General features: G+C 48.8%; 1 protein-coding gene across 1 annotated transcript in view; it reads left to right on the forward strand.

Moving 5' to 3' along the window:
• Positions 1-12,301, forward strand: part of SND1 (staphylococcal nuclease and tudor domain containing 1) — a 382,537-nt gene that overhangs the window by 149,965 nt on the left and 220,271 nt on the right. The gene's annotated exons all lie outside the window — the stretch shown is intronic.

Here is a 12,301-nt window from a genome sequence, read left to right on the forward strand (position 1 = left end):
TTCATTATCCCTGCCGAAATGGACCCTCAATGACTAGACAGGAAAGGGAGCCGGCAGAGAAGACAGGGTCAGGTGGAGAGAATTGAAATAAAGGGTAAGGCTCTTAGATAAGCATCGCGTCACAGGCCGAGATGCATTGCTCTGAATCCAAGAGACCTATTCACCTGCTCAAGTCACCAGGAAATGGGTGTCCTTGAAGGTTGAATTACAGCGAGGGAGGGAAGGAGAGATACAGAGGCAGAAGGTATCATGTTGGACTGCACTGGGCTCTGGTTGAGAAGTGTGCTAATGGGAAAGACCCTTCCGTGATCTAGTCTGTCCCCGCAGGGCCCCACCTGGGCTGATGCATTTTTCTAGCACTTGGTTTCCTTTTCATCTCTAAAAGTGAGGCTGCTATCCTATCCCCTGGGTAAACCACTCCACTGTATTAACGGATCTCGCAGTCAGGAAGGGAAGGTTCTTTTCCTCTGAAGTCATTCCTTCCTGTGGTCCCACCTCTGTACCTCTGAGGCATCTGTACTGAGGGATTTCCTCCTCTCCCTTCATGACCCCAGAGACCTAGTGCATTGCCAGGTGGGTCCAGGGAAACCTAGCCCATTGCCAGTTCCCCTGGGGGGTGGGGGTGGGAATGATGGAAGGAGGAGGAGGGGGAGGGGAGGGAGAGAAAAGAGTGAGAGGGAGAGAGGGAGCGAATGATTCCTTTGACTGAAGTCCTGCTGCTGACCGAGGGGGCAGCGGGTAGAGTGCCAAACAGACTTGTCATCTTATTTTTGCCCTATGTCTGTAGTGTCTCCTGATATGTAGGTGTTCCGACTATCCACGGGTCATCTCTGGGCTTACGATGGCAATGAGCTAGCAGGGAAGTCAGTGAAAGGCTAAGGCTATCGCTTAGATATGGGTCAGGTACAGCCTCCAGACTGTTTCCGCGTAGTTGTCCAGTTGCTTAATAAAAATTATGGCATTAAGTGCTTACTATGTGCCAGGCACTGTACTAAATGCTGAGGTGGATACAAGCAAGTCAGGTTGGACGTGGGCCTCACACTCAATTCCCCTTTTACAGGTGAGGTAACTGAGGCACAGAGAGTGAAGTGACTTGCCCAAGGTCACACAGGAGACAAGGGGTGGAGCTGGGATTAGAATCCATGACCTTCTGACTCCCAGGCCCATGCTCTGTCCACTATGCCATGCTGCTTTTCATGTTTAGCACGCTGCTTTGACATAGAGGAAGCTCTTAGCAAATACTGTAATTAAGAGATGAGTTGGGCATTTCTTCCGAGTTTTGGGTGTCAGGGTGTTCCTCCAGCCGTTGAAAAGATGACCCCTTCTGTAAATCCTAGTGGGCAGGAGGAGTGTTGGGACCATCAGTGTACGTATCTGTAGTGTGGAGAACCCAAGGGCAACAGTGAGTCCCCAACTGACCCACTCGGACCCCTGGCTGGTGCTCGGTTTTGATTCTTGTCTGCCCTATCTCCCAGTACCTGGGCTCCCGACACCAGCCAGAGTATTCCCAGCTTTGTTTTCCTGTTTCATTCTAGATTTGGGCGGTCTCCCAGTTAGTAGGGTCTCTCCCTAGCCTGTTTCAGCCAAACCCTGAGCTTCCCAGCAGAGTTGCTGACAGCTTGTTGTTAAGCAGAGAACGATGCCGGAGTAAAGAGATCGGTTTTCCTGGAATTTCTTCCTTTTCACTGACGTGCGTCCTTTCTTGACAGATTTTACTGACAGGCAATTTTTTTTTTTGCAGGGTCGTTTCTTTTTCTCTCTCCCTCACGTTACTGGCAGTAAGTAAATTTACTGACTGCTGGAGGCTTGAGCTGCAGCTTTCTCCTCATAATCTGATAGACGTCTTGCGATTTAAATCTTTTGGCATGCCCAGTTAGCATTTATGAGTATTTCTAGGATTAAAAGGGCCTCAGAGTAGTTATGATTCTGGGCCATCAGTTTGGATAGAACTGAATTACAGGGCTGGAGATTTGAGGCTTGATACACCTTACACCGAGCCCCAGAGATCCTCCCCCTCGCTTTTCCCCACTCTCCTCCCCTGTCTACACCCCATCCCCTCAGATTGGCTGGATTCCCCAAGGATTTGGTTTGAGCTGGCCTTCACTGGGACCGCTACTCAGGTGGTTCAGTTTCAGCAGGGGGTTATTCTGGGGCAGGGGGAATTGTGATTTGTAACCCTGACAAGGGGAGTTTTTTTTTTTTTTTTGGTAAATGGTATCTGTGCTTGCTATGCGCCAGGTACTGTACTAAGCTTTAAGGTAGATACAAGATAATCAGGTGGGCCACAGTCCCTGTCCCACATGGGGCTCACAGTCTCAATCCCCATTTTACAGATGAGGTACCTGAGTCACAGAGAAGTCAAATGACTTGTCCCAGGACACACAGTAGACAAATGGTGGAACTGGGATTAGAACCCTGGTCTTCTGACTCCCAAGCCCATGTTTTTTCCACTAGTCTGTGTTGCTTCCCAAGAGAAATCAAGACAATTCTCAAGAGAACTTGGTAGGATATTCAGAATTCAGTCAAGATCATGGACTTATCTTGAATTCAGAGCAGGAGAGACCCTGGTGAGTCACATTCATCTCCTAACTTTAGCGCACTCTCTCCTCCCCCACATCTGGTCAGTCAGTTGGCCATATTTCATGAGCACTTACTGTGTGCAGAGCACTGTACTAAATGCATGGGAGAGTTCAATGTAACAGATGCATTCCAAAGTTGCCCCCAGATTAAGATTTTTTCCAAGAGCCTCTCTGCCATTGCAAGTTCTTTCATCCACAAAAGACCAGCTGCCACATGCATCATGATTATTTTTCCGTTCTTGGATGAAGTGCTCAGGGCTTATGAGAGCCAAGGGCTACCTTGTTTAGTTGCCAGCTCTAACACCGTTCCTTTTAAGGCATCGCGTTATTCACATTAGAAGCAGTTATATTAGACTCCGCATTGGGAAAGCAAGGACAGCTTCTTGAGTTTTTAATCTATAATAGTAATAATCATTATCATCCCAATATTGAGAAGCAGCACAGCCCGGTGGCTAGAGCATGGGCCTGGGAATCGGAAGGATCCTGGTTTCAATCCAGCTTCACATTCCTTATTTTCAATCCAGCTTCACATTCCTTATTGCAGTCTTCTCACAATTCAGCAACAGATAGAGACATGGACATAAGTGCTGTGGGACTAAGGGGGTGGAGGATAATGGGAGCAAATCGCAGTGTCCCAGAAGGGAGAGAGAGAAGAAGAAATGAGAACTCAGTCAGGGAAGGCCTCTTGGAGGAGGTGTGCTCTCAATAAGTCTTTGAATCAATGGTAATTTGAGCACATATTGTGTGCAGAGCCTTGTACTGAGCGCTTGGGAGAGTACAATTTAACAGAGTTTGTAGATTCAGTCCCTGCTCACAACGAACTAGTGATCTTGTTGTAGAGAAGTATATTTAGGTGGGTAAGTTTTGCACTCTGTCCTAAAGGTCAGCCCACTGTGAGGAAGGGCGTTTCAAAGCTGCTGGCATTCTGCCTCATAGGGCCTATAATTTTTCGTTCTCTGACTCGTTTACTCTGCCAGTTTCCCACTTCAAATGACCTACAGTATGAACGATCCTCATGGTTTTTGGAGTTTTCTGTCCCAATCGCACTCACCAGCTCCATGTGCCTACAGCTTTTCTTTCCTCTCTCCTCCAGTTTCTGTGTTGGATCAAAAAAACGGAATCCTGGACATGTCCCTTGTCAGAACCTCTCTCTTCACGCCTCAAAACTGTGCAGTTACTTTATTTTCTGAAGCCTAGAAATCCCCATTTTCCGCCAGCTCCTGAGTGTAAATGGTTACTTGTTCTGGAGGGAGCAGTCGATTTGCAAGGATAGGGAGAATCCTCCCAGCATGTCCCCATTAGAGCAAGGGATGGGGTAATAGAGGCGGGACCGCTGCTGTCTTTGCTAGCATCCACTCTCACTCCCAGCACCGGGTGTTACTTCCCCCGTGTATTTGGCGAGTACTCTCACTGCTGACGGAGGGACAAGTGAAGGTCAGAGAGCTTTCCCTGGGCCCCTCTGCTGCAGGATCTTCTCCCTGGAAGCGACTGTTCTGCCCTTCAGGACCCCCCTTTACCTGCGTGGAAAAGGGCGAACCAGAAGCCCAGAGTTTAAACGGAGTCAATGAGAGTGCCAGAATGATTGAAGTGTTTGTTCTCGTGACAGAGAAGTGGGAGGTAGGTAGAGGGCATCCAGAAGGTTGCAGTGGGAAGTCAGGACATCCTCTCTGACATTCCTCTAATGGGAGGCAGGAGAAAAGCTGGGATGGCAGGGCTGCAAATTTTGAGACCCCAGCAACTTAGAGCCTCCAAGAATAGTAATAAAGACCCGGGCCCAAGGTGGGTACCTCATCAAGTTGCACAGCTGGGAAACCACACCTGGTTGGCACAAAAATGAGTCCAGTGATCTCTAAGAAGACATGATGGCTCTTGGCGGGCAGATATAGTAAACAGGCCAAAAAGGAGTGGCAGGCTGTCAGTGATAAGCATGCCAAGTTCTGATGCCTTGATGTTACGTGACCGGGAGAAAAAACAAATCCTAACATATGGCAAACAGGTGGTGGCAGCATCATTATCAGCTTAGAGTGAGAGTGACAGCATAGTTGGGGGTGACGTCAACATTTGAGGCGATTGGTTCCTGGGTACCATGGGGGCACCTGGGCTCTACCCTGGGCATGGGGTGCAAGTTCTCTTTTTCACCTCAGTCGTTCAGCCAATGGAAACGGAACAGCCAGGGGTCGACTGTGGCCGCTTACGTATGGAGCCATGAGGGAGGAAGCAGAATGTGCAGGCTGCCAATAGTGGAGCAGTGCTTGCTTCGATGGATGCTTTCTCTGCAGAGCTACCTCTTAATGAACGGGACCGTTTAAAGTGTGTTCCCCAGGAACGGAGAGGCCGTGAGGGGTTCCCAGAAGTGGAAAGGATAGTAGGCAAAGGTGCCGGTGGTCCTGGTTAACTAATTTCAAGGCAGAATATTGTAAATGAGTTTTACTGACTTCCTTTACGAGAACATGGCAGAGCTGGCAAAAATATGGGAGAGACAGAGCTGCCAACTAACTCTTCACTTTGGTTATGGGAGGGGGGTGAAGACCCAGAGTGAACAAGCTTCATAGAGCTGACAGGTGAGGAAGTGCCACCATTTGGGTACTTTTCAGATCTGATTGGAAACTCTGCGGTCTTGTCTAATCCTGGGGTGAGAAACAAGCCCGGGGGTCTGGATGAAAAAGGCCATCACTTCCCTTTCACCCCCTATCGGTTCCTATAGGAAGAAAGGGAGGCTTGAGTGACATCTGAGGAAACTGTAGCCCGTCCCCTGAGAAGATTATGTGTAGGTTTCTTAGATGGATTGTCCTAAACCTCTGCTAAGAGCTGGTAAACCACATCAGTTCAGGTTGTTTTGGTTGAGTTGAAATTCAGGGGATAGTAAACCCCATCACCCATTTTCCTTCAGTAAGGTTATCTCCACCATCATCATCATGATCAACATCATCATCACCCTCATCATTGTACATTTTGAAGAGTCTGTGGTGTCCTAGGTGGCATACCAAAGTTATGCCCTCTTCTTCCTTTCTGCAGCATGCCACACGTGTCCAAACCCCAGCTCGTCCGTCACCCCAGCTGTGTGAACTCACGGTTGAGAAGATGGTTTTAAGCCTTTTCTGCCCTGAGATAGAGCCAGAGTGGATACCTGCATATTAGGTGTTGTGTGACCCTTCAATAATTCTAGTTCTTCAGATCCTACTCGCTTGAACCTTTTCCTTCCCTGCTAGAAAATGGAGATAAGGTCAGGAGTTAGGGCAGGCTTGGGGCTAGAGGAGGGGGGACCCTTACATTATCCAACATTAAAGAGCAGTCCAAGGAGTCTTGTTTCAGACTGCTGGATGACATGAGGATGCTGGTGATAGGCTTGTGGGGCAGGAGAGAAGTAAGGAGGCGGTACTGGGAGAAGGGAAGCAAGACAGAGGGAGGCTGTAGAGCTATCAATTTTGGTTTCAGGGACCATTTTCTCAGCTATAAAAAGGGGATAGTAAAACACTGCCTCTCCCAGGAGTGCCATGAGGATGAACAAATTCACATTTGTCAGACGCTTAGTGCTTCTTGGATGGCAGATTGTCAGCGCCTGACGGTACCCACCTCTCCAGCAGGGTTAAAGCTGAGGCATGAGGAGTTCAAGTATCTTTGAGGTTGTTGGAGCGTGGCAACCCAACCCGGAATAAATCCCAGCAGCCCCAGAAGTGGGAACAGGATGCAGAATCCATATTTGGGGGCCAGTGGGGAGATCAGGTGATCAGTGCCTTTGTGAGTTTTCTGTCAAGTAGCTTTATCATGCCATACCCATCCTGTGCTTTACCTGAGCATCTGCGGAGAGCGAAGGACGAAAGAGAGCGTAGCCCTGTACGGAGAGTGCTGTGTGAGTCTGAAGGGATAGGAAAAAACCTTGTTCCAGAGGTCATGATCTCTGATTATCTTGGGGCTTTCTCAATTTGTTCAACTCCTGTGGTAGTCAGGCCTGGACCCTTTATCCCAGCCTCCCACGATACCATTTTCTGTCAGTCAGTAGTATTCGTTGAGCCCTTTCTGTGTGCAGAGCACTGTACTAACCACTTAAGTGTACGATATAATAGACATATTCATTGCCCACAACAAGCTTACAGTCTAGAGCTTACAGTGTACATTGCCTGCCACAGGGTCCCCCCAAGTAGTACACTTTTTGAGGTCCTCTGGTGCTGGGGCACATTTCCTACTGGTCCAGCCACCCTCTGGAACTGCAGGGACCCAGCTTCCCAGCTCCCCGGCTCAGTGAAGAGAAATACTCTCATCTCTGCCTAGGGAATCTACGCGTTTGATTGCATAGCTCTCCTTTTCCATCCAGATTTCCCTGACTCCCCTAACTAGAGGACACCCACTCCTTGGGAGTAACTGGGGTTTAATTTAATTGGGGAGGCAGTTGAGTGTAGTGGGAAAAGCCCAGCATCGGAAGCTGAAGGATCCACATTCCAGTCCCAGCTCTGCCACTTGCCTACTCTGGGACCTTGGGCTAGTCACCTGACTTCCCTTGGCCCCACTTTTTCTCTCTGGAAAATGGGGATGATAATACCTGCCCCTTCTACCTCACAGGATTGTTGGGAGGGCTAAATTGATATGCAAAATGTGAAACTGCTTTGGCAGTGAAAGCACTAAATAGAATTAGGGAATATTATTGTTATTCTCTTTGACAGTGAATCCCACGTGGGACAGGGACTGTGTCCCATCTGATTACCTTGTAGCTATCCCAGCTCTCAGTATAGCGCTTGGCACATAAGTAGGCATTTAACAAATACCATTATCATGATATCTAATTGCTTCTTCAGTATGGGCCCGCCCTCCTTTAGAGGCACATTACATTTGTGGAGAGATGCTGCAAGATATAAAGACCGTTGGGATTCCTACCGCCACCCTCCCGACTCATAAAAATCCACAGCTTCTAGTGGAGAGCACTCGGCAAAGCCGCTTGTTCGAAAACTTAGATCCCTTCCCTAAGTTGGGTGTCTGTGCTTGGCGCTCTTCATTTTAAAGCACCATTTTGGGAGGGTGGGGTGCCTTTAGGGAGCCTAGGGAAGCAGAATGACATTGTGTGTGTTTATACAAAGACATTAGTATCTCTGTGCTGCTGCGTTCTCCATGTGGCTGGATTTACTCCAGGGAGAATTCTTGCTGGAGTGATTTAATTCCCCCTGACTGCTGGTGACCTTGGAAACTTGCCGACAGACATTGCTGAGATTGGCTCTTGGCTTAGGTCTAAAAAAGTCCCAAACTCGTCGTTCGCACTCTTGCGAGGGGTCGGGGAGGAAACGAACGGAGTCCAGGGGCAGGAGCATGCAGAGGGTGCCATGGTCATCTCCCAGGACGGACTTAGTGACTTTGAGGGCAGCCAGAGCCCATTCCAGGGGATGAGGCAGGACAGGGGTGATCCAAGCCACTGATTTAACAGAAGAAATTGGGGAGGCAGTTCACCAGCTGAACAACCCAGGTGCTCCCCAGTCTTCCCCTTAACCCAGAGTTGTTAGACTTTGTGGCGAAGAAGACTCTGCTTCCCTGCATCCAGATTTTGTTGCTACTTGAGAAGCCTTTATGGGTGGTTTCACACGACTCAGGAGAAACCATATCTCCCCGTCACCCAGAGTCACCCGTATCCAAAGTACCAGGTGATTTTTCAAGGCCGTGGTCTCCACTAGGACTTCCCTGAGGGCACAGCCAGTGGTGTCAAACAGGAGGGCCACAATGTGCCCTCCTAACTTGGGTAGAGCCATATCGTCGAGGTCGACTAATTCTCTGGCACTATTCATGTTGGAACTGTATTATTCCTAGCCTGGGAAATACCCATTTGAAGTCTTTCTCGATGATACGTCTGCCTCCAGTCCACTCTGATAAAAGCAAACAAAAGCACCCAGATCTCTTTTCTCCCTGAAGAAGGGGAGAAGTACTCACAGAGTGTAGGGAAAATTGGAAGGGATAAGATGAGGGCATCAGAATATTTGCAGGGCCACCAGTAGTTTCTAAGCCTCGGTTTGGAGATTGGTGATCTAAAATGTTTTTGTCGTGCATAATCAGACAGTAAGTGGGTTGTCTAAGGTGTCAGTGGCATCCACTTGACGAATGTCAGCTGATGCTTGTCGCCATCTCTCCTGGCTCCTCGCAAAGCAGGGTCCTCTCAGGAAGTACCCACCCCCTTCTCCTACCCCACTCCCCACTCCAGATGTAGGGATTAAAGCATCTGTCCTTCCAGGAGGGAGCCTTCCCAGGGAGCAGGCTTGGTCAGGAGTGAAACGAGGCAGGCGACTCTGAGAACCTCCGTCCCTGAGTACAGGTTTTAGAAGTGCCGCGGAGGTGACGTCCCATTGATGAAAATGAAATGTGCCCGGAATAGTTGAGGCGTGTGGCCGGGCACGTGCAAAGACAATTGCGGGGGGGGGGGGGGGGGGGGGGGGGCGTGAGTGGAGTGTGACTAAGCACCCAGTGCAGCACGTAATTATAGTGGTCTGGAAGAGGAGTGCTATACAGTGCATCTGAGCTGGCTTCAAGGGGAAACGAGAGGGGTGTGAGTGTGGATTTGCATATGTGTGTGTGTCTTATCATTGTCTGGGTGCCTGACCTGTAAATCTGTCTGACTCGGGGGCCAGAGGGGATCCTGTGCACGACTTTCCCATAGGCCGGATTTGCATTAACGGTTGCTGTTTTCATTGATGGGTCTTAACGCTGTTTACCGGGTCCAAGGAAACCTTCTGGGGCGGCAGAACAGAATTGACGATCCCTGGCAGGGTGGAGAAGAGGACCCGGAGCTGGAAGTGTAGGGGAAGGAGGATGTCATACGGAGCGGGATTGGAAAACGCTGTTAGCTGCACTGCAGCTGCGGGTGTCTGCCATCATCACTCACTATTACTGAGAAACAGCATGGCATAGTGGAGGTAACGGGCCCGGGAGTCGGAAGGACCTGGGTTCTAATCCCAGCTCTGCCGCTTGTCTGATATGTGACATTGGGTTTATCGCTAAACTTCTCTGTACCTCAGTTTCCTCACCTGTAAAATGGGGATTAGGGCTATCAGCCCTGTGTAGGATAGGGACTGTATCCAACTTGATTTCGTAGTATCCACCCCAGTGCTTAGCACAGTGCCAGACACATAGTAAGTGCTTAACAAACGCCATTATTATTATAATTATCATTATTACCATCATCATCCAAAAAGGGACATTTATTGAGGGGTTCCCCCCATGTTTGGCAATGCTGTAGCCACCATGGGCATTTCTTAACAACCCTCCTCACCAAAAAATCCTAGATCAGCTCATTCCTAAGGAATTCTGGCATTTTCCAAAAATGCAAATCAGGCACTCAATTTTTAAAAATCTCAATCTCTTCCCCATTTTGTACCATGTTGAATCCACAGGCTGGTGGTTCATCTAGATTGAGTAAATGAAGATGGAACTCCTGTAAATGATCCTAATCCTAATTGTAAGCCTTCCTTAGTCTCCTGGTCACTGGTCTGTAATCAGTCACTCACTGTACTAAGCACTTGGGAGAACACAACACAACAGGATTAGCAACCCCCCCCACATATGGCTCTGATAGACACTCATCCCGACTGGTGCATTCCTGTATTCATTCATTCAGTCGTATTTATTGAGCGCTTACTGTGTGCAAAGTACTTGGAAAGTACAATAATGGAGATGATCCCTGGCCACAACGGGCTTACAGTCTAGAATGGGGGAGACAGACATCAAAACAAGTAATCAGGAATCAAGATAAATAAAGAGAATTATAGAGCAGAGTGGCTTAGTGGTAAATGCATGGGTTTGGGAGTCAAAAGTTGTGGGTTTTGATTCCGACTGTGCCACCTCCAGGCGCTGCCCGTGGAGGTGCCAGTTAGCCGCTGCTCTCCCCTGGTGCTAAGCCGCCTAGGCTCTTCACTGGTTAGTTGGGGTCCCCAGCTTCAACCACCCCCTCAGCTCCAGTGTTGCGTAAATAAGTCCATCAGTTTTCTAGCTTGCCTTTATATAGTCCTTCTCCTCCATGCGGTTGTGTTATGACAGTACTTTCAGCTCAAGGAATTACCTTAACCTCTACCCTTAATTGGCTCTCTCCCTGACAAGGTTCCTTTATGTTGCTTCCAAATCATGATTAGATCCGGTGTTCGAGTGAGTGATCTGACAGGAGGAAATCAGCGGCGGTCGTCCCTCCCTGCATTTCCCTACTCATTTAAAGGGGGAGTGTGCAAGGAGCCGACAGTTTGAAAGGATATTAATGGCGCTCCCCAGCAGCGGGGCCGAACTTGATGCCCGTGTATCTTGCCCCCTTTCTGACCTAATGGGAACGGAGCCGGCGAGTGGAACAGGGGTGCCGCGCCCTGGCTCTGCCACGACGGCTCCCTGCAGCTTTGTAAAATGTGGGCATAGGTGGGGTGGTAAGGGCTGGTGGGGCTGTGACCCAGCAGGAAGAGCTCACACCGCCATTGCCCGAGTGGTGAAACGGCAGGCTGCTCTGCCAACCTGTCACTTAGAGCAAACAAGTAGATTCTCCAACGCCTGCTTATTTGCTGAGGCCCGCACTCACGCTTAGTAAACGTACAGTGTTTAATGGATGTGATATGTAGTAAAGTACTTGACGTACCCCCAGCTTTCAGCTAAGGTGTAAACCTGTTATGAGGCTGCTGTTTTTCTTTCACCCCCTCTTTTTCTCACAGCTCAAATTGGTTTGTATTTTCCCCTCATATAGACATTCAGCTCTGTTATCCCTGTTAGGAGCAGGAGGGTCTTGATTCTTGGCCGTTCTGGGTATGGGACGGAAGGAAGGATGGATGGACAGACATCTAACGTACCTCATTAATTTCTGGGTGACTGGGGTCAAAGCGGGCTGATAAACGATCAGGCCAAGCCCTATGCAGGACAGGGACTATGTATGACATGATTACCTTGTATTTACCCCCAGCCTGGCACATAGTAAGCATTAAACAACTATCATTAAAAAACCCCCCAAAACCTGTGCTTTAAGCTATCTGCCTCCTGAGAAGGGGGAAAGCTTGTATTCAGCTCCTGCAGTCATACTTTTCTTCAGTAGTCTATGGCAGACAGTCACCATTTTCCTGTTCTGTTTTCTCCAGCCACTTACCCGTTCTAGGGTACCTGGCCCATGTAATTAAGAATAGAAGTATTTAAGTGCTTCTTGTGTGCCAGTGTTATGCTAGTTCCAAGATAAAGCACAGTTCTGTCCCTCGTGGAGCACATAGTGTAAGGGGGAGGGAAAACATGTTTTTAAGACCCATTTTCTAGACGAGGGATCCGAGACGCAGAGAAGTCAGTTATCCTGCTCAAGGTCACGTAGGCAAGTGACAATTGCGAATAGAACCCAAGTTAGCCTACTCCTGGTCCTGTGCTATTTCCACAAGTCCAGTAATCCACAGTATACACGGGTTATAACACCGACTTACTGAGGACAGCAAGCCCAGCTCTCAGCCACAGGGACACTTAAGGACAGCCTATCTGCCTTTGCTCCCCTAAGGACACTTATCTTTTTATACATTCTGGGAGAAATGTGGATTCTGAAAGTTCTCACCTGCCCTTCCTTGTATCCTAATTCCCACCTGGGTATTGTTTTCCCAATGTTTAGTACAGTGTTCCGCACACAGTAAGTGCTTAGTGGTATTATTACTATTATTACTTTTATCACTCAGTTATGCCTCCAACTCAGAGGCCTTACCCTGCCAAGGCCACCAGCTTTTTGTTTTCGAGGTGGAACTTCGAAGGGGTGGCAT

Source organism: Ornithorhynchus anatinus, chromosome 10 (assembly GCF_004115215.2).
Source record: "Ornithorhynchus anatinus isolate Pmale09 chromosome 10, mOrnAna1.pri.v4, whole genome shotgun sequence".
Taxonomy (NCBI): domain Eukaryota; kingdom Metazoa; phylum Chordata; class Mammalia; order Monotremata; family Ornithorhynchidae; genus Ornithorhynchus; species Ornithorhynchus anatinus.